At 40.5% G+C, this 21312-nt stretch overlaps 1 protein-coding gene across 13 annotated transcripts in view; it reads left to right on the forward strand.

Annotated features, from left to right (window-relative positions):
* Positions 1-21312, forward strand: part of DAB1 (DAB adaptor protein 1) — a 759978-nt gene that overhangs the window by 251702 nt on the left and 486964 nt on the right. For all 13 annotated transcript variants that reach the window (XM_077276888.1, XM_077276893.1, XM_077276896.1 and 10 more), the window contains exon 2: positions 2505-2556. The gene's annotated coding sequence lies outside the window, so the exon portion shown is untranslated. The remainder of the gene's footprint in view (positions 1-2504; positions 2557-21312) is intronic.

Here is a 21312-nt window from a genome sequence, read left to right on the forward strand (position 1 = left end):
ATATGGGGTGACATATGGGGTAACTTATGGGGTGATGCGTCAGGTGATATATGGGGTGACATATGGGGTAACTTATGGGGTGATGCATCAGGTGATATGTGGGGTGACATATGGGGTAACTTATAGGGTGATGCATCAGGTGATATGTGGGGTGACATATGGGGTAACTTACAGGGTGCTGCACATGTAATCAAGCAGGCTAGTAGCTGAAAATCATCCAGCTGTGGCAAGGAAAACTAAATCTTTGAGCACTAACAAATACTCAGAGACCACCCGAGCATGCTCAGGAAAACCCGAGCAACAAGTATATTCGCTCATCACTAGTGGTGACATGTGGGGTAACTTACGGGGTGATGCATATGGTGATATATGGGGTGATATATAAAGTGGCCTATGGGTTGACATATGGGGTGATACATCACGTGATATATAGCGCTACATGGGCTGATATGTGGGGTCATATTTGGGGTGATATTTGGGGTGAGCTGATGTGACTGCAGCACTCGGCGCGGTGGTTTTCTGAGTCTCCCGTCCCCATCCAGAAGGCTGATTGCAGTGACACATCATGTCTGCTTCTTTTTGCCATGTCATATTGCATTAGACTGATTCTCTCGCTTCTCCGCCTGCAGCGCAGGAAGGGAAATACGTAGATTGAGAATGACACCAAAGTGCAGGGGAGTAATCAGAGGGAAAGTAGTCCGTTTTCTTCAGATCTTATTTACTGGCGTGGATCTAAATGACGGATCGCTTCTCTCATAACCTTCACCAGTTGCGGCTGCTGCTCGGAGGGTCGGACTTTTTCGCTCGCAGAGACAGGACGCAATGTTCTCTCGGCAAAGCCATTACTTCTAATTAAAATGTTTGTATAAAAAATACTGGACATAAACTGCAACATTGTATCATTCATTCATCATCCTCTAATGAGGCTGATTATACAATGTAACCACAGAGGGCAACGAGGAATTAATGGCCGGACCTATATATAATGGGTATTAGGACTCCCATTAACTCCAGCCACTTACTGGTGGAATATTAACCATTTCCCTCCTGAGCCCTTCCTGCTTTCTGCACATGATGAGTGAAATAAGATGGATGGATAGATAGATGGACGGGCGGATCGGTGGATGCATAAATGGATGGATAGAAGGATGTATAGATAGATAATAGAGGATAGATGGATAGATTGATGGACATTAGCTAGATAGAAAATAATAGATAGAAAGATACATAGATGATATAATAGATAATAGATAGATAATAGATAAATAATAGATATATGTTAAAGTAAATAGATAGATAATCGATAGATAGATAATTAGATAGATAGATAGATACATGATATAATAGATGATAGATAAATGGATAATAGATAGATAGATTAGATACATAGATAGATAGATAGATAGATAGATAGATAGATAGATAGAAGATTGATGGACGGGTCATTCGATATAGTGAAGATCTGAAACTTGTCCGATAGGTTTTAGTTCACACATAGAAATAAGGTTTAGCTGAACATATTCTTAAAGGGTATTTGAATCTTTGAGACATATTTTTTACTTAAAGAAGCACCCCTCCTCCTGCCCCCTCCTCCCGCCCCCTCCTCCCGCTCCCTCCTTCTGCCCCCCTCCGCCTACTCCCTCCTTCTGCCCCCCTCCTCCTGCCCCCCTCCTCCTGCCCCTCCTCCTCCTCTTCATCCTCCTCCCATCAAAGTTTGTATCCTCTTAACATACTGCTGCCATCATATTTTGCTTTTCCATTACTTGGGCATTTCCTCTGCTGAGTGAATTTTCGGCTTTCCCTCCATATAATAAGTCTCAGCATGGCGGACTCCGCACCTGATAATCCGTTTCCTCTGCTCTGCTGTTTCCACTAATAACATATACAAATGTTACATATTACCCAACCAGCAGATCGCGCTTGTTATACACGGAGGAGCCATAAGGGCGTCAGTGCGCAAACCGCGGCGCTGCCAAACTCATTTACATCGCGCCAAATGAATCGAATCGCGGCTGCGAGAGGGGAGTTTTCTTCTCCCACATCACATATGTTACGTCTTCACTCCCAGGAACCAATCAGTCTGCAAAAAAATATGGCTCCTGTGACCTTCAGCGCAGAGGAAAATGCAGGTTAACCCCTCACCTGCCAGAGTTTAGGGAGGACCACCATAATGTAATGTGATGTAAATAACCCTTATCACTTGTGTAAACAATCTGCAACATTAGAATAGATTTTATTACTTTATTAATTTATTAATTTGCACACGTGTTATATTTTCTGGCCTCCAAAAGCTGAAATCCAGTTCTAATCTAATATTACCCACAACTAAAAAGGTTGCTACAATTGTATCCAGTCTGGACAATCCTCTGTGAGCGCAGATGTGAGAATGATACATTTTACCTGCACTGATACATTGTATAAGTAATGATTTTTCTCTTTATTGATTTGTCTACAATGTATCCAAGAATAGAGAAATGTAACTTTTTCTTTTTCTTTTTCTGCAGGTAATGAACTTTCATGAAAAAATTCCTGAAAAGTGTGAAATCGTTAAACCAGGTAAGATTTTTGCATTTCAGATGCCATAAATATGGAAAATGTTATGTTTCAGACACTCCTGGTTAGACTTTACATATTGCGAATTTGTAGGGTTGAAAATTGTGTGCTGCTTAAAGGGATTGTCTTGTGTGCTTTAACGGATAAACTTGCAAAGTTACTATAAAAACAGGCGAGTTACCGGTACTTGTTATTAAAAATACTTTACTTTCTAAAAAATATCGGGATTTTTAAAAGTGTTATTGTTTATTGCTCATTGTTAGGTTACTGAACACAACAGTAGTCGATGAGCGGTGGCCGGTCTCCTAAGAAAGGAGTGCACAGCATTTACAAGCTCTTTTCTATAGGGCTTGTAAGTGCTGCTCTGAAGCTGGTTGGATCGCTGGAGCGCACTTTTAGCTCCGTATTCAGACAGCTTCAGTGCAACTGTGTTTCTCCAATGTTGCAGAGGTAAAGTTGCTTTTCCTGCCGCATTGCAAAAGCTCACAGTTTGGAAAAGTGGCGCCAATGACTTCAGTAGTCCAAGCAGCAGCACACTGCTCTCCAACATGCAAGAAGCCTGAACACTTTCCTGCAGAAGATGAAAACCACTTAATTCCATCATTTCAGGGCACCCAGTAGGTTGTGGCAAACAGATTTCTTCCATAGGCGTCGTAAAAATTTAAGAGCTCCCCCTGGTGGTGGTTGAGGCTGCAGTAATTTTATCATGTATCTCTGCTTCTGTTCAAAAGGAAAAAGTATTGAAAAATGAAGCAAAAAAATCGAAGCTCAAATCTGTAGTTCAGTTTTGCTTCATCTTTATATAGCAGCATAGCTTTCATTTAAATTGTATCAGTTTATCCCTCGGAGCTTGAATTTTTCATTAGCAAGAGCTGAGAGCGTCTTTAATTATATCAGTTGTTAGAAAAAACAGTGCTGAGAAGATTAAGTCCAATGGACACTCCCAGCAATGGGGCGACCTGAGATCTTCTCATGCCCTGAGGACACACGCGTTGAAAACACTTATAGTTGTAAGAATCCTGTCTCCCAAGCCATTCCGCAATGGAAAATAAGCCTCTTTTGTCAAAATGTTAAAAACTTTGTAAATAGTTTAAAAACTTTTGAAACCATATTAAACTGATTGTGAATTCTATCACCTTCTGGAAAGTTGGTTAACGGTAATATTTTCCTAAAGTGACTCAGTCTCCATTTTTGTGTTTTTTCTTTTCACATAAATGGCCTGATTCATTATTAGATTTGTACTTTTTTGTTTAGTTTTTAATATTTTTCACCTGTTTTTAGTTTGCACCTTATTCTTTCTTTAATTTACCCCTAAAATCTATTTTATATGTTGTGACAACACAGCATTTTGTCTTAATTAACTAAACGTCTATTTTCAGCAAGCCAGGAAGAATAGACTGTTATCTATATCTTGACTTTTTAATGTATGTGTTTCTTTCTGGTTGGTCAAGAAAACACAGACTTTTGTTCGTATAAGCCTTTAATATTGACTTTTAAGTTGATGTTTGTTTTAATATATTGTGCTGTCATCCTGGATGACTAGAGGTGCAAGATAGTTGAACAATGATGTTTGCTGATATGTTGATTACACATTATCCAGGCCAGCTAGCTTGCTGACCTGCAAAACAGGAGGAAATGCTATGCAAATAGATTAAATATTAAACAATGCGAGTTGATCTTGTCACTATTCTTCCTTTTTACTTCTGGATGCTGACTTGAAGGACAGTTGTTAACAATAAAAAGAGGATATATGCACCTCTGTAATGGAAATACCTCCACAGATATAACCATACATCCAGACAGCCAACAGTTCCAGAGATCTAAAGAACTAGAGACTCTTTTCAAAACCACTGCCAGGAACACTCTACAGTATAGCTGCCAGATCATGGCTCCATCATGACGGAGAGAGATTTTACATTCTGTAGTATGCTAGCTTATGTGACCATGGCCCCGGCTGAAAGAATACAGATCTGCTCCATTGACCATCACTAAACCATGGATATATTTGGGGTACTCAGGATTTGGTTTACTGTATCGTTAAGAGTGTCATTTGTCGGTGAGTTGTTTGAAAAAGGACACTTCTATTTGAAATTTTGTGAGAGATACTCAGGATTTGGACCCACTGGTCACCTGTTCCCCATGGATACGTTTGGCAAGGCCAGGAATGAGACCCATCGGTCACCTGGCTCCATGGAGTTGTTCGGAGAAGCCAGGTTGTGACACTCCGGTCACCTGGCCTTGTACATCAATGGACTGCTATCTTCCAAAGCTTTTTGTTACCTCCTTATCAAGGCAGCTGCCCTTATCCCGGCGAGTCAGCAGAAGGGTGAGACTCTAATTTGCACCATCTTGGGTATTGTGCTGAGACTGTTCTACTTGTTATTTGCCTGTTATGTGGTTCAATAAAGCATTGCCGCACTGTTTTACCCTCACCCTGTGTTGTCTGAGTAGTATTACGCCCACGGTGAAAGAGCAGGTGTTTGGTGGGATAACCCCATCCATGCAGATTTTGGCTAGCGAACCAGAGCTCTTGCTGACTCCCGTGTCTCCACATATGTATTTGCCTATTTTTTTTTTGTTCACTGAAATGTTTTTCACTTGTTTCATCATTTTTTTTACTTTTTGAAAAGTCGCAATATTTGTTCCAAAAGTACGACAGTCTGTTACCACCTTTCCCCCACCCTGGTGTTATTTTATGGATGGCAGAAACTTTTTTGCATCATTTTTGTGCAATTTTGTGAAACACAATGGTTAAGGGGTTAATGACAAGAATCAAGATGATTTTTAAGTTTACTCAAAAATTTTTAACGGCGTGCAGTCTTATCAAGAATTAGAAGCAAAAAATGGCAACGAAAACCACAACTCAAAAAAAAAAAATTAAATGCAAATAATTAATCGGAGCTATATGGTTTACTCACCAGCTGTATTCCAGCAGCTGTGTAACTTACTCTGTTGTATCCATACATTTTGGCCCTTTCTATTAATCACAATGTGATCTCCAGGCTGACCACCAGTTCAGTACATTCTCTTCTATGTTGTTTTTTATTTTCTGTGACTTACAGGATAACATCAACACTTGGCAAATCTCTCCTTACTACTTCTAGACCCATCTACAATAAATTCTGCCCTCCTTGTTCTTCCGTTTGTCCTTCATAGAACTAGATGTGTAATGTGAGCAAGTAATGATCTAGTACATGACTCTACACAATGACGAGCTGCAGAGTTATAATTCTCCCCTGACTCTGCCTCTCTATCTCTGTAAGTGCTGCTGCATAATCTCCAGTGAATTTATGAGATGTATCTTCATCCAGTCTCCACTGCCTCCTGCTTGTAACAACTGACAGGGAGAAACCTATCACAAGAAGAAGGCAGGGAAGACAGAGTTATCAAATATCGTTGCCAATAAAGTTTCATATTTTTACTATTCATAATACATCATAAAATAAAACAAAGTTCTCATTGGCCGCTAAAAGTAACTATTTCCATTTTGCATTCATTTTTTTCTAACATTTTCCTACTGATTCTTTATATTATGGACCATGTACACAGCAGGCAGCAATTTAAATATCTAATATTACGGTTTACTTATTCAACGCACTTAACATCTTCTGCAAAATTATCCTTCCTCGGAGTCCAGACCCGGCAGGGAGTCCGTTAATGAACACAAAATTGTTTCGCTGATGACATTGAAAAGGATTAGCGTGAAGGTGTAAAAATTGTACGCTTCCATATTGTATGAGCGTGGAAGCCTCCTTCCTCCTGTGATACTGTTCTTTTATCGTATAAAATAACGTAAAACATTATATACAGATGTAGCGGAATGCAGTATGTTAGAGTTGTTGCATTTCAGTATTTCATAAAATGGGCTACAATGGACTTCATGGGTCTGCTCTGATTTAGAGGGGGTCACAAAAAGGACATATGGACAGCACTTACTTTCTTCTCCCTTTTAAAGGGTATGACCCATGTTCTGTCTTCAAGAGCACACTGCTCCCCTGATTACTACTTCCCAGGGGGCGGTGCGCTCCTGAATGATTCACAGATTCGGATTAGAGTTATGGAGGCGACCATGGCCTTGAATTGTCCATCTACAATACTGCGTATAAAGGCTATTTTGCTTCTGCAGCTTAGGAGGAGCACGAGGGCACTGACGCTTCAGGATCTAGCTTCAGAGCAGCGCTTACAAGCTTTATAGCAAAGGGCTTGTAAGTGCTGCGCTCCTGGCTTGAGAAACCAGCTACCACTGATAGAAAGCAGAGGTGGCCGGTCACCTAAACAACCAGTAGCGTGCTATAATAATTAAAAACCCTACGTTCTTGAGAATGGAGAGGATTTTTAATAAGAGGTAAATTGCAGAGTTGCTCGATTTTACAAGCCCTTTGCGATTTAAACCATTTTCGAAGAGGGGGAAAAATGCCTTTTAGTCTTATCCCAGCCGTGTATTGGGATGGGTCACGGGAGAACGTTGTTGATCCACGGCTGTCGAATGTACATAGTTTTCTTTTTTAACCTACTACCCCAACCATAACGTCAACAGCACGCTCGCTCATCACTAGTTATTTTGTAACTTTTCTCGGCGTCGACAAGAAGCAGCGCGGAGTCCGCGAGGTTTATGAAACTCAGATGCTGCCCCCCAAAAAAGATAAAGAGTGAAATGATGTTATCCTGTCAACAAGACAATGGTGATGGATTTCCTGATGGCGCCATTCCCAGCTGTGTTCACTGGTGTAATCTTCCCCAAAAAGTACATTGTTTACGAGGCCCGTGGGTCCAATCTTCCGCCTGACTGGAGAGGATGCTAATAGCTGCCATATTTGTGTTTAAGGACCTACTGAAGATTGAGCTAAGTGTTTCGGTGCAATGAGCCGCGAGGAAGTCGTTTTATATTTAGACTAATCATTTCCGCTTTTTATTTTTTTTTTCTTACATAATCTTCATAAAATCGCAAAATTTAATGAATGCAAAATGGCAGGTATAATTGGCGATATGTCCTGTGCCGGAGCACTAAAATTAGCATAAATCATTTGGAATATAATGAAAACGATTACGAGGGATGAAAAGGAAAGAAAAGAAGAAGAGCAAATAAAAAAAAAAAAAATCTGTTTAGAGGGGATCAGATGCTGAAGATTTCAGGGATGAATATTAATTGTGAATTACAATTTTTAAAGCAGAATTGATCTTGGCGAGAAGAGGATCAGCCGCGGAGTATCAGCGCTATGATGCTCCACTTAAAGGGGATGGCAACCTTTGCATAACTCCATCTACATAACTTCTGGTTAAAGAAGTAAAGAGGCCGGCAGGGTCTGCGAGGAGGACAGGGTGGGGATTCGGAAGTGGGACAGATGAGCCCCAAGATTAGCATTTTTTCACCCTATGTTTATTACGCTCTGGAGAGACGCCATATGAATCCTAGTCGCCAATATTATAAAGTAACAAAAAATTCAGCAATCTCCTGCCGAGACTTTCCCAATCCTCTACCGGTCTCTGATTATGGGATGATGACACATTATGGAGGGTCAGTGAGCAGAGACCGATGGGGAACCTAGAAAGCATTGACATGAGAGCAGTGATAGACAGGACTGGTGTTCAGTCATTGTAGACCACAGTCAGCCGTTCATTAGGTCAGATCACTAGTGTTGAGCGACCAATCACAGGCCGCAACGTCATTTAAGGTCTTTCAAGCGCTCATTCTTAGAAACGGAAGCTGCCGGTTACATCGGTAAGGTCCAGGCTGCGTCAGAGAGGTGAGTATATCAATATTTTTTATTTTTATTCTTTATTTTACACATTAATATGGATCCCAGGGCCTGAAGGAGAGTTTCCTCTCCTTCAGACCCTGGGAACCATACAGGATACCTTCCGATACTTGGTGTCCCATTGACTTGTATTGGTATCGGGTATCGGTATCGGCGATATCCGATACTTTTCGGGTAACGGCCGATACTATCCGATACCGATACTTTCAAGTATCGGACGGTATCGCTCAACACTACAGATCACCCAAATAACAAAGTAAGAACATCATGAAAAAAACTAGAGTGGAATGGGGGGTTCCCAGCACCAGATTAGGTGGTAGACCACCATGATAAATGTATATATTACTTATCTCTATGGCTACTTTCACACATCAGGCTTTTTGTTTCAGGAACAATCCGGCAATTTTTTGAAAAAGCGGATCTGTTTTTTTTTTTTTTTTACGCCGAATCCGTTTTTTTCCCATAGTGTTGTATGAGCGCCGGATTGTTCATCCGTTTTTTTCCGGATCCGTCCAAATAGTCGTTTCCAGCGGACGGAGAAAACATGCACTGCAACGTTTTTTTGTCCGGCGGAAAAAAACGCACAGTGACGGAATCGGTCAAAAACACATGAAACGGAGATGTGAAATAATGAATCCGGCGCCCGGACCCGGTTTTCAAACCATTTTCCATACAAATCATGCAGATATCTCTCTCTCTCTCTCTCACCAGGAAGTCAAAAACTCCATGCGCATTAAAGAAGACCAGATACAGCTAAAAACGGATGCGGCGCATCAATTTTTCACCATTTGCGCCGGATCCGTTTTTTTTACAAATTGGCCGGATTTAGCCTGAAAACAAAAAACGGATGTGTGAAACTAGCCTTAGACTTCATGCAAACTATTCTGTTTGGATCCTTATGGTATAAATCCGAGCTTATTATCCATCAACTACTATGGCCCCTCACTTATTGAGCCCCTTTGTGTCTGCACATGTAGCAATGATATGTTTTCCCCGGTCATGAATATAACTATATAGAGTGCGTATTTTTGCAATATATTTAATAGATTTATCATCATAAACACTAGTGATGAGCGAACATGCTGGGATAAGGTGTTATCTGAGCATGCTCCGAAGCAAACCTAGGTCTTTGACATTGTTGAAAAATATGTTCCAGTCCCCGTGGCTGCATGTCTCACGGCTGTTCAATAGCCGCAACATGCAGGGATTGGAAGTTTGTTAGGTAATCGAGCACGCCGAAGACACTCGGTTAGCACCCGAGCATGCTCAGATAACGCCTTATCCCAGCACGGTCGCTCATCACTAATAGACTCCCGTCCTGGATGTCTCCAAAACGTATTCATACTGCGTGCATGGATGAAACTGGACTTGTCAAAGATAAGACCTGACTTCCCCTCTACTTTGGGGTATGGACATGTTGCCCTCACAGGCGTTGACTTGGGCTGAAGCATCAGTGTAAAAGGAACTTTTATAGTTTGATTCATAGATTATTCCAACATTGCAGTTCATCAATAAAAAAGATGTTACCTTACTGATCGGTGGTGGTCCCCTATAAGTCCGGATATTGGCGTTGACTAGATGGCTGCAGATCTCAGTTTTCTCCGGCAGCCCCATGCACTATGAACCAATTGGTGCCGTACATGTGCAGCCAACATTCCATTGTAAGATTGCATTTCAAAGCTCCATTTTTGGGACCTGCGGGGGTCCGAGCAGTCAGACCCTCATCAATCAGCGAGGTATCACTGACTTTGGAAATATTGGGAATTATCCTTAAAGTACAAAAGGCCGGTGCAGCCCAATAAGAAGAGTGGCCATTGATCTGTCCTGCCATGGATGCTGCAGATCGTGCACGAGTTGCTCCACAATAATGTGAAATAACTAAAATGTGGACTAGATGTCACCACGGTCATTTTGGATGAGCAATCAGTTAGAAAAGATAAAATAATACCTTCTGCCATGAACTCAACGGTGACAAAAAAGCTGCAGATCCACTCGAGCCGACCCTGGAAGCAGAAAATTAAATTAGAAAATATCAGATAACTTTCAGATAATTGTCCTGAATGGGATAGAAAATCGTCTGCATTTGTCTCCAAGGGCGGGTTAATGTGTTGGAAGTACATAAAATTGGGAATTATTATTGTGATATGATCTGTGCAAATTGTCATTTCCAACTGTAAGGGATTGAGTTAGGTAAAATGACGAGACGCTGTTTAATCAGTCATTGTGAAACGCGTCTTTAATGGCTCAAAATTCAAGGTAGAGCGACAATAAAGAAGCCGGTAAGGAGAGTAACGCGTATTAACTGCTGGAGGTTTTATTATTTTAGAAAATTGTCACACTTTGTATTGCCATGGACTGAAAGGCGACGAGGATCAAGGATAATCTTGTTAGTGAGTACATATATCAAAGTATAAGGTGAGAAGAAATGTTACTCACAAGATTCAATTCACAGATAGGATTAGACACAAGCCTTATAAAACACCTTTAATACAGGCATTTGGTGCAAGTATATAATAACTACTATAATACTGCCCCCTATGTACAAGAATATAACTATAATAATACTGCCCCCATGTACAAGAATATAACTACTATAATACTGCCCCTATGTACAAGAATATAACTACTATAATACTGCTCCTATATACAAGAATATAACTACTATAATACTGCCCCTATGTACAAGAGTATAACTACTATAATACTGTCCCTATGTACAAGAGTATAACTACTATAATACTGCTCCTATGTACCACAATATAACTACTATAATTCTGCTCCTATGTACAAGATTATAACTACTATAATACTGCCCCTATGTACAAGAATATAACTACTATAATACTGCCCCTATGTACAAGAATATAACTACTATAATACTGGCTCCTATGTACAAGAATATAACTACTATAATACTGCTCCTATGTACAAGAATATAACTACTATAATACTGCTCCTATGTACAAGAATATAACTACTATAATACTGCTCCCTATGTACAAGAATATAACTACTATAATACTGCCCCCTATGTACAAGAATATAACTACTATAATACTGCCCCCTATGCACAAGAATATAACTACTATAATACTGCCTCTATGTACAAGAATATAACTACCGTACTATAATACTGCCCCCTATGTACAAGAATATAACTACTATAATACTGCCCTCTATATACAAGAATATAACTACTATAATACTGGCTCCTATGTACAAGAATATAACTACTATAATACTGCTCCTATGTACAAGAATATAACTACTATAATACTGCTCCCTATGTACAAGAATATAACTACTATAATACTGCCCCCTATGTACAAGAATATAACTACTATAATACTGCCTCTATGTACAAGAATATAACTACCGTACTATAATACTGCCCCTATGTACAAGAATATAACTACTATAATACTGTCCTCTATATACAAGAATATAACTACTATAATACTGCCCCCTATGTACAAGAATATAAATACTATAATACTGCCCCCTATGTACAAGGATATAACTACTATAATACTGCTCCAATGTATAAGAATATAACTACTATAATACTGCCCCCTATGTACAAGAATATAACTACTATAATACTGCTCCTATGTACAAGAATATAACTACTATAATACTGCCCTCTATATACAAGAATATAAATACTATAATACTGGCTCCTATGTACAAGAATATAACTACTATAATACTGCTCCTATGTACAAGAATATAACTACTATAATACTGTACTGCTCCATATGTACAAGAATATAACTACTATAATACTGCCCCCTATGTACAAGAATATAACTACTATAATACTGCCCCTATGTACAAGAATATAACGACTATAATACTGCCCCCTATGTACAAGAATATAACTACTATAATACTGCTCCTATGTGCAAGAATATAACTACTATAATACTGTACTGCTCCATATGTACAAGAATATAACTACTATAATACTGCCCCCTATGTACAAGAATATAACTACTATAATACTGTCCTCTATATACAAGAATATAACTACTATAATACTGCCCCCTATGTACAAGAATATAACTACTATAATACTGCCCCCTATGTACAAGAATATAACTACTATAATACTGCTCCAATGTATAAGAATATAACTACTATAATACTGCCCCCTATGTACAAGAATATAACTACTATAATACTGCTCCTATGTACAAGAATATAACTACTATAATACTGCCCTCTATATAAAAGAATATAAATACTATAATACTGGCTCCTATGTACAAGAATATAACTACTATAATACTGCTCCTATGTACAAGAATATAACTACTATAATACTGTACTGCTCCATATGTACAAGAATATAACTACTATAATACTGCCCCCTATGTACAAGAATATAACTACTATAATACTGCCTTTATGTACAAGAATATAACTACCGTACTATAATACTGCCCCCTATGTACAAGAATATAACTACTATAATACTGCCTCTATGTACAAGAATATAACTACCGTACTATAATACTGCCCCTATGTACAAGAATATAACTACTATAATACTGTCCTCTATATACAAGAATATAACTACTATAATACTGCTCCTATGTACAAGAATAGAACTACTATAATACTGCTCCAATGTATAAGAATATAACTACTATAATACTGCCCCTATGTACAAGAATATAACTACTATAATACTGTCCCCTATGTACAAGAATATAACTACTATAATACTGCTCCTATATACAAGAATATAACTACTATAATACTGCCCCCATGTACAAGAATATAACTACTATAATACTGTCCTCTATATACAAGAATATAACTACTATAATACTGCTCCTATGTACAAGAATAGAACTACTATAATACTGCTCCAATGTATAAGAATATAACTACTATAATACTGCCCCTATGTACAAGAATATAACTACTATAATACTGTCCCCTATGTACAAGAATATAACTACTATAATACTGCTCCTATATACAAGAATATAACTACTATAATATTGCTCCTATGTACAAGAATATAACTACTATAATACTGCTCCTATGTACAAGAATATAACTACTATAATACTGCCCCCTATGTACAAGAATATAACTACTATAATACTGCCCTCTATATACAAGAATATAACTACTATAATACTGCTCCTATGTACAAGAAGCTAACTACTATAATACTCCTCCTATGTACAAGAATATAACTACTATAATACTGCCCCCTATGTACAAGAATATAACTACTATAATACTGCCCCTATGTACAAGAATATAACTACTATAATACTGCTCCTATGTACAAGAATATAACTACTGTAATACTGCTCCTATGTACAAGAATATAACTACTATAATACTGCCCCCTATGTACAAGAATATAACTACTATAATACTGCCCCTATGTACAAGAATATAACTACTATAATACTGCTCCTATGTACAAGAATATAACTACTATAATACTGCCCCTATGTACAAGAATATAACTACTATAATACTGCTCCTATGTACAAGAATATAGCTAATATGAAGCTGACTACTAAGGCCCCTTTCAGATATCAGTTTTTTGCTATTAGTCGCAATCCGTTGAATTTTGAAATAATGGATCCTGCGACTGATGCCGCCATATCGGTTTTTTTCTCATAGACTTGTATTAGTGACGGATTGCGATGGATGGCCTCACGTTTCATCCATCGTTCGCCGGATCCATCAAAAATTGTTTGTCCGACGGCCGGAGACAATGGGCAAAGTAACATTTTTTGTCTCTATCGAAATGGATTCCATTTTTTTTAACTGAGCATGCTCCACTTTTTTCGGATCCAATTAGCCAGCCCCCCTAGTTGGATCTGTTCAAAAAACGGATCCATCACATAAGTTTTTCACAATCTGATCCGTCGAGCCAACGAATTGTGACTGGCGGCAAAAAACTGATGTGTGAAAGGAGCCTAAGAGTAACATTTGTTGTGTGCAGATTTTCTAAGCAAATGATATCATATTTATGGACAGTGGCGTAACTACAAAGTTATGGGCCCCGGTGCGAACTTCCAAATGGGGCCCCCCCTACCCCCCCCCCACCTTCCCCCGCCCCCACAACCCCCCCACCCCGCTTCCCCTAGATACGCCTCGGACTGTTGCAGGAATCTCCTGCACTGCAACATGGTGTTGGGTGCCAGCACAGCCCACACAGTGGTATATCCAGCACAGCCCGCACAGTGGTATATCCAGCACAGCCCGCACAGTGGTATATCCAGCACAGACCGCACAGTGGTATATACAGCAGAGCCCGCACAGTGGTATATCCAGCACAGACCGCACAGTGGTATATCCAGCACAGACCGCACAGTGGTATATCCAGCACAGACCGCACAGTGGTATATCCAGCACAGACCGCACAGTGGTATATCCAGCACAGCCCGCACAGTGGTATATCCAGCACAGCCCTCACAGTGGTATATCCAGCACAGCCCGCACAGGGGTATATACAGCACAGCCCGCACAGGGGTATATACAGCACAGCCCGCACAGGGGTATATACAGCACAGCCAGCACAGGGGGTATATAGAGCACAGCCCTCACAGTGGTATATCCAGCACAGACCGCACAGTGGTATATCCAGCACAGCCCGCACAGTGGTATATCCAGCACAGCCCGCACAGTGGTATATCCAGCACAGCCCTCACAGTGGTATATCCAGCACAGACCGCACAGTGGTATATCCAGCACAGACCACACAGTGGTATATCCAGCACAGCCCGCACAGTGGTATATACAGCACAGCCCGCACAGGGGTATATACAGCACAGCCCGCACAGGGGTATATACAGCACAGCCCGCACAGGGGTATATACAGCACAGCCCGCACAGGGGTATATACAGCACAGCCCGCACAGGGGTATATACAGCACAGCCCGCACAGGGGTATATACAGCACAGCCAGCACAGGGGGTATATACAGCACAGCCCTCACAGTGGTATATCCAGCACAGCCCGCACAGTGGTATATACAGCAGAGCCCGCACAGTGGTATATACAGCACAGCCCGCACAGTGGTATATACAGCACAGCCCGCACAGTGGTATATACAGCACAGCCCGCACAGTGGTATATACAGCAGAGCCCGCACAGTGGTATATACAGCAGAGCCCGCACAGTGGTATATACAGCAGAGCCCGCACAGTGGTATATCCAGCACAGCCCGCACAGTGGTATATACAGCAGAGCCCGCACAGTGGTATATCCAGCACAGACCGCACAGGGGTATATACAGCAGAGCCCGCACAGTGGTATATACAGCAGAGCCCGCACAGTGGTATATACAGCAGAGCCCGCACAGTGGTATATACAGCAGAGCCCGCACAGGGGTATATACAGCACAGCCCGCACAGGGGTATATCCAGCACAGACCGCACAGGGGTATATACAGCACAGCCCGCACAGTGGTATATACAGCAGAGCCCGCACAGTGGTATATACAGCAGAGCCCGCACAGTGGTATATACAGCAGAGCCCGCACAGTGGTATATCCAGCACAGACCGCACAGTGGTATATAGAGCACAGCCCGCAGTGGTATATAGAGCACAGCCCGCACAGTGGTATATAGAGCACAGCCCGCACAGTGGTATATAGAGCACAGCCCGCACAGTGGTATATAGAGCACAGCCCGCACAGTGGTATATACAGCAGAGCCCGCACAGGGATATATACAGCAGAGCCTGCACAGTGGTATATAGAGCACAGCCCGCACAGTGGTATATACAGCAGAGCCCGCACAGTGGTATATAGAGCACAGCCCGCACAGTGTTATATACAGCAGAGCCCGCACAGTGGTATATACAGCAGAGCCCGCACAGTGGTATATACAGCAGAGCCCGCACAGGGATATATACAGCAGAGCCCGCACAGGGATATATACAGCAGAGTCCCCACAGGGGTATATACAGCAGAGCCCGCACAGGGGTATATACAGCACAGCCCACATCTCATCTCATCCCCCCCCCCCGATAATGGCCCCACAGTCCGGTTAAAAAGAAAAAAAAAAAAAAAACTCTCCTCACCTTTCCTTTTGCCCGCGCTGCTCCTGGCGGCTGAAGTCTGCCCAGGACACTGCAGGTGCGCGATGATATGACGTCATCGCGCACCCGCAGTGTACTGTCAGAGGCAGAGCGGGGAATGATGGGAGAGGAAGCGTCAGGTGACGCTCTCTCCTCCCATCATTGCATTGAACTATACCGGTGTCATAGACGCCGGTATAGTTAAATGCGGCGGCGGCGGCGGCACTGGGGGGGGTTCCGGGGGAGGAACAGTGCAGCGGCCCACTACTGGCATCGGCTCTTCTGGCATTTGCCAGAAGTGCCCGATGGCCAGCCTGGCCCTGCTCAGACCTGCCGGCCCGGGGCCCCTGACCTGCGGGGCCCGGTCGCAATGGCGACCGCTGCGACCGCGGTAGTTACGCCCCTGTTTATGGAGTTCCCATTGCCCGGAAAGTGATGATGTGCCAAACCAACCGCCATTTTCTGAACACTAAAGTAGCCAACAAAAAGTAAAAAGAAAAATCCTGACACTTATCACTCTGCTAATCACCGTCACCCATATGTTCCTCATTGCATCTTCGTCTTATGAGGCCTGGGATAGTTCTGCTGATGAGCGTGTAAAGTCATGGTGCATGTTATGACAGTGTGACGTTTGCACAAAACCCTCCTGAGCCTCATTAGAGCTGGAAGTCCTGGCCGATTGTGAGAAGCCTGCAGATTTTAAAGGGAAGGATCAGAAGATGCAATGAGGATCGACCGGGTGACGGTGAGGAGTGGAGGTGCCGGAGAGGTGAGTATAAGGTTTTTTTTTATTTTTTTCACTTTAACTTTACTATGCTCTGGGGTCTGGAGAGACATTACGTTCTCAGAGAACCGCTCCACCATAAATGGAATTTTGCTGGAAATTCCATGTGAACAGGCAAATTCTAATTTTTCCTGATCGGCTCCTTTTTGTTAAGTAGGACATTTTTCATCCATCTTGTGGCACTGGGATAAATCCTGCGCAGTTTCTTCCTTTGTATCTCGTCCAGCTTTGGGATGTTGTAAAGTTATGATGAATGCATTTGTTTTGTTTGTTTTTCGAATCTTCGTGATTTATTTAATCAATTCTGAATTTAGAATTTGCTGATTTATTTAAGAGATTCCTTATCCTCCCAGTAGTACCGATCCGCATTCATCTGGATAACTAAAAGCCACCAAGTTCCTAATGGGATACTTTATTCATAAATGAATTAGCTGCTACAAGGAATTGCTGTTTTTTGTTTCTAATTCCAATGCAAATTCTTGTGTTTGCCTTCAGATGCTTCAAATCCTCCACATTCCCAATCTGCACAACAATTTATTTAGTCCATGGGATAATTCTATTAGCGGTAATATGCTATAAAGAAGCTTCTTGTTGTAAAGTGCACTCAAGGCATAAAGTACATTTGTTAGAAGCAAATATTGCTGCCAGTTTCGCTTAATAAAATCTTTCCGTCCAGATTGGTCTTGCTGGTAATATATTCTCCAGTAACATTGTTAGCGATACATTCCTGCCGCATAGCCAAGACATTCTAACAAGGTTAAGTGGAATGCGTTCTGTTCTCGATTTCATGAAATGTAATTATGTAGCAGTTGTTGCAGAATAATGGTATCTCTGACACCTTCCACATGTTCTAGGGAAGAAATACCAGACTTCGTCAAGTAGCAAAGTTTGTTTCTCTTCTGAATTGTTCATGTTTTCAAATCTCTCCAGGTAAAAACAAAATATTAAATTGTTCATTTGTAGAAATGTTTCACGTAAATTGGAAGTCGGCAGTCGAAGTCGCTCAATTAATATCAACGCGTTTATCAGTGCTCAAGAGAGTTTGTCGCCATTTATATCATTTTCTGGTCCCAAAGACATATTTCACTTATTAAGATAACCGATATATCAGTCAATATTTGGAAGAACTAGAAGCTAGAATGTATAAATCCCTATTCATCAAGGATTTTACGCCAGAATTGTGGCGTGAAAAGCTTTGAAAACACTCAAAGTATGGGAAGCTTAAAATGTTGCCACTTTTAGTGCTCTCACACCATTTTTGCACAGCTCCGACATAGCAGGTGAAGTTGGGCAACCCCCACTCGTCAAATTCATATTTATCGGCCACAAATCTTACTCCAGTCCCAGAATGGAGTAAGATTTCTGGTGAGACGCAAGACAGTTTTCACCTTCATTAAGGGGCGTACGATTCCAGCACGCCTCCTCATTAAGAAAAACGGAGTGAAAATCTCCAGTCTTGATAAATCAGGGCCATAAAATCCATGCACATGTTGCCCTTAGTTAGTTCAACCCCAGGACCCAAACACTGGAAGGCAACATTGCTAACATCGAAGCCAAGGAGCAGCGCCGAGCTGCTGATAATAATGATGCTATTAGTGATATTGCTGAACCCGTTCGTTATTAGAAGGATTTTCTTCCCCTCCATCTTCTTTCTCTTCCTCAGTGATTTCTTACATTATAATGAGCTTATAACCTGATATCATAAATATTATAAAAAGCCTAAGTTATAATCACCTCTTTTCTTATTCTTGCTCTTCATATTTGTATCCTCTTTCTCCATCTTTATCTTCTGACTTTACTCCGCATTATTCTTTTTCTTAATCATCTTCCTCATATTATACTCCTTCTACTACTTAATCGTCTTCTTTCTTTCCTTCTTTTCCTCCACCTTCTTCTTCTCTATATTTTCCTTTCTTTCTTTTTTCTTTTTTCCTCCTTCTCCTCATCTTCATTCATCTTTTGCACCTTATTCTTTATCTTCTTCCCCATCTTCCTCTTTCTTAAACTTAATTACCTCCCCCACATTTTTTCTCCCTTGTTTTCCTATTTTTCTTTTTTTATCTTCCTCTCTCAACTCACTTTTCTCATTCACTTGTTTTTTTCACCTTCTTGTTTTCCTCTATTTCTTCCTTCATCTCCATATTCTCCATTTTTTCCTCATCTTCCCCTCCTTCTACTCCATCTTCTACTCCTTCATATTCCTTATCTTATCCCATTCTTCTTGTCCTTCTCCTTCTTCTGAATTTTCTTCACCACATTTTTCTTCCTCATATCCCCCTTTATATTTCCATCTTTCCCTCTTTCCTAATCAATTTTCTTCTCATGCTCCCAATGTTTGTTCTTTTTTTTTACTTTGTCTTCTTTTCCTTCTCCTCCTTCTTCACCACTTTCTTCTTGTCCCGTTTTCTGTTTTTTTTCTCCTTCCCATTCCTCTATTTGTCTTTAAATCTCCCTACTTTCTCATTTTTCTTTTTGTTTTCCTCCTTTGTTATGTTTCATTCTTCCACCTTCTTTTTTACCTTCTTTTTTATCTCCTTCACTGATTTTCTTAGTCCTGCTTGTCCTTTTCATCTTCCACATGATTTGAATCTTCTAATAATAAGTTCATTTTTCATTTCTGCCTCAAGTGAATGGTTTATCAAGACCTGGTCAAGGATCCAATTGTTTTTGCTTTTTATCCATTGTCTTTTAAAAATAACTTCAGCAACATCAAAGGATTTTTGATACATTTCCTGTTCTGCTACTTTACTGTGTTCAGCTTTCATAATGAACTGCAGAAGATACAACAGACCGGACACTTTTATATTTGTTTTCATATATACATCATTAGTATAAGTACTAAGTACTAAGTATCTGTCTACATTGTATCCTGACTACGGCTGCACCCATTGCTGTTGTTTATGTTTGGAAAGATAAACAATGGGGCAAATTTACTAATAGTTCCTGACTAGACCTTTTTTTAGTAAAACAAAAAAGTGTGAAATTAGTAACATTTTAGCTTATAATGTTGCAATAAATTAGTTTTCTACCTTTCGGAACATTTTTATTTCAATTTAATAGTCAGTTACACCATTTCAGTTTTTGCAATTGGAAATGGTGTAACTATAAACTTGTGGGCCCCTATGTAAAATGTCCAACAGGGCCCCCAACTATCGCATATCTTTAATAGTGACAGTCCTTTCATATGGCTCTAAGGGGCTTCAGGGCCCAGTTGCGATTGCAACCTCTGCACCCATTATAGTTACCATCCTGGCAAATGGGTTTCAGTAGAAATGTTGCATTGTTTGCCTTCTATAGCCTTTATGTTGCCTTTTCTATAGTTGGGTGCAGAATGAGTCAACTGACGATCCATCAGTGAGCTCGTTCTGATGATCTGTCTGGGAAATTGTGACTTATCTTTTTTTATGACCACATCAAAGTTGAATGTGCAAGGAAACAAAGAGCCTGTAAAAACCAAACCGTGAATATTTATTTTTAATGAAAACCAATTGTTAAGATGATTTTTAGCCCCACATTAAAAGTCTCCAAAGGTGGTCAATCTCTTTTTTTGTTTTCGACACTATGTTCTCCACATTGGATATGAGATTAAGTTTAGTGGAAAAGGTGTGACTTAAAACTGACACTAACTCCAAATTGTGCCAAAAATTAGATACATAAAATAAGTCGACCAAGACATGGTGCAAAGTTATAAAAAAAAGTCAATGCCTGCACCTCAGAGGGCACGAATTGCACCACTGGATGAGGACGGTAGCTTTGCCACTTGCCTTAACTTTAGTATTTCTTCTGTATTTATTTCTGCTACTTTTAAAGATTTTTCTATCAAAACTTTGATCCACACAAGATTTGTAATCTAATTATGTGTAATTTCCCCATGGTGTCAGGAATGACTGGGGTGAGAAGTGTTTCCACACTACAAAGATTGAGTTCCTCCGGTGTCATTTTACCTTTGCCGCTGGAAGGGAAGAGTTTTTTTTTGTTAAATCTACAATCTTTTGTCACTGCGAAGAAAGATGAATTTGTTCGAGAGCTATGTCAGCAATTCATCTAAATTCCACTTTGTCACCGCAGCCCTGTGGGACGTAATATGAAGTGAGCTTGCGCAAAATCAGTAATATAGCTGCCAGAATGGATTCTAGCTCTCATTTTTATGAGTATTGT

Source organism: Ranitomeya variabilis, chromosome 8 (genome assembly GCF_051348905.1).
Source record: "Ranitomeya variabilis isolate aRanVar5 chromosome 8, aRanVar5.hap1, whole genome shotgun sequence".
NCBI classification, from domain to species: domain Eukaryota; kingdom Metazoa; phylum Chordata; class Amphibia; order Anura; family Dendrobatidae; genus Ranitomeya; species Ranitomeya variabilis.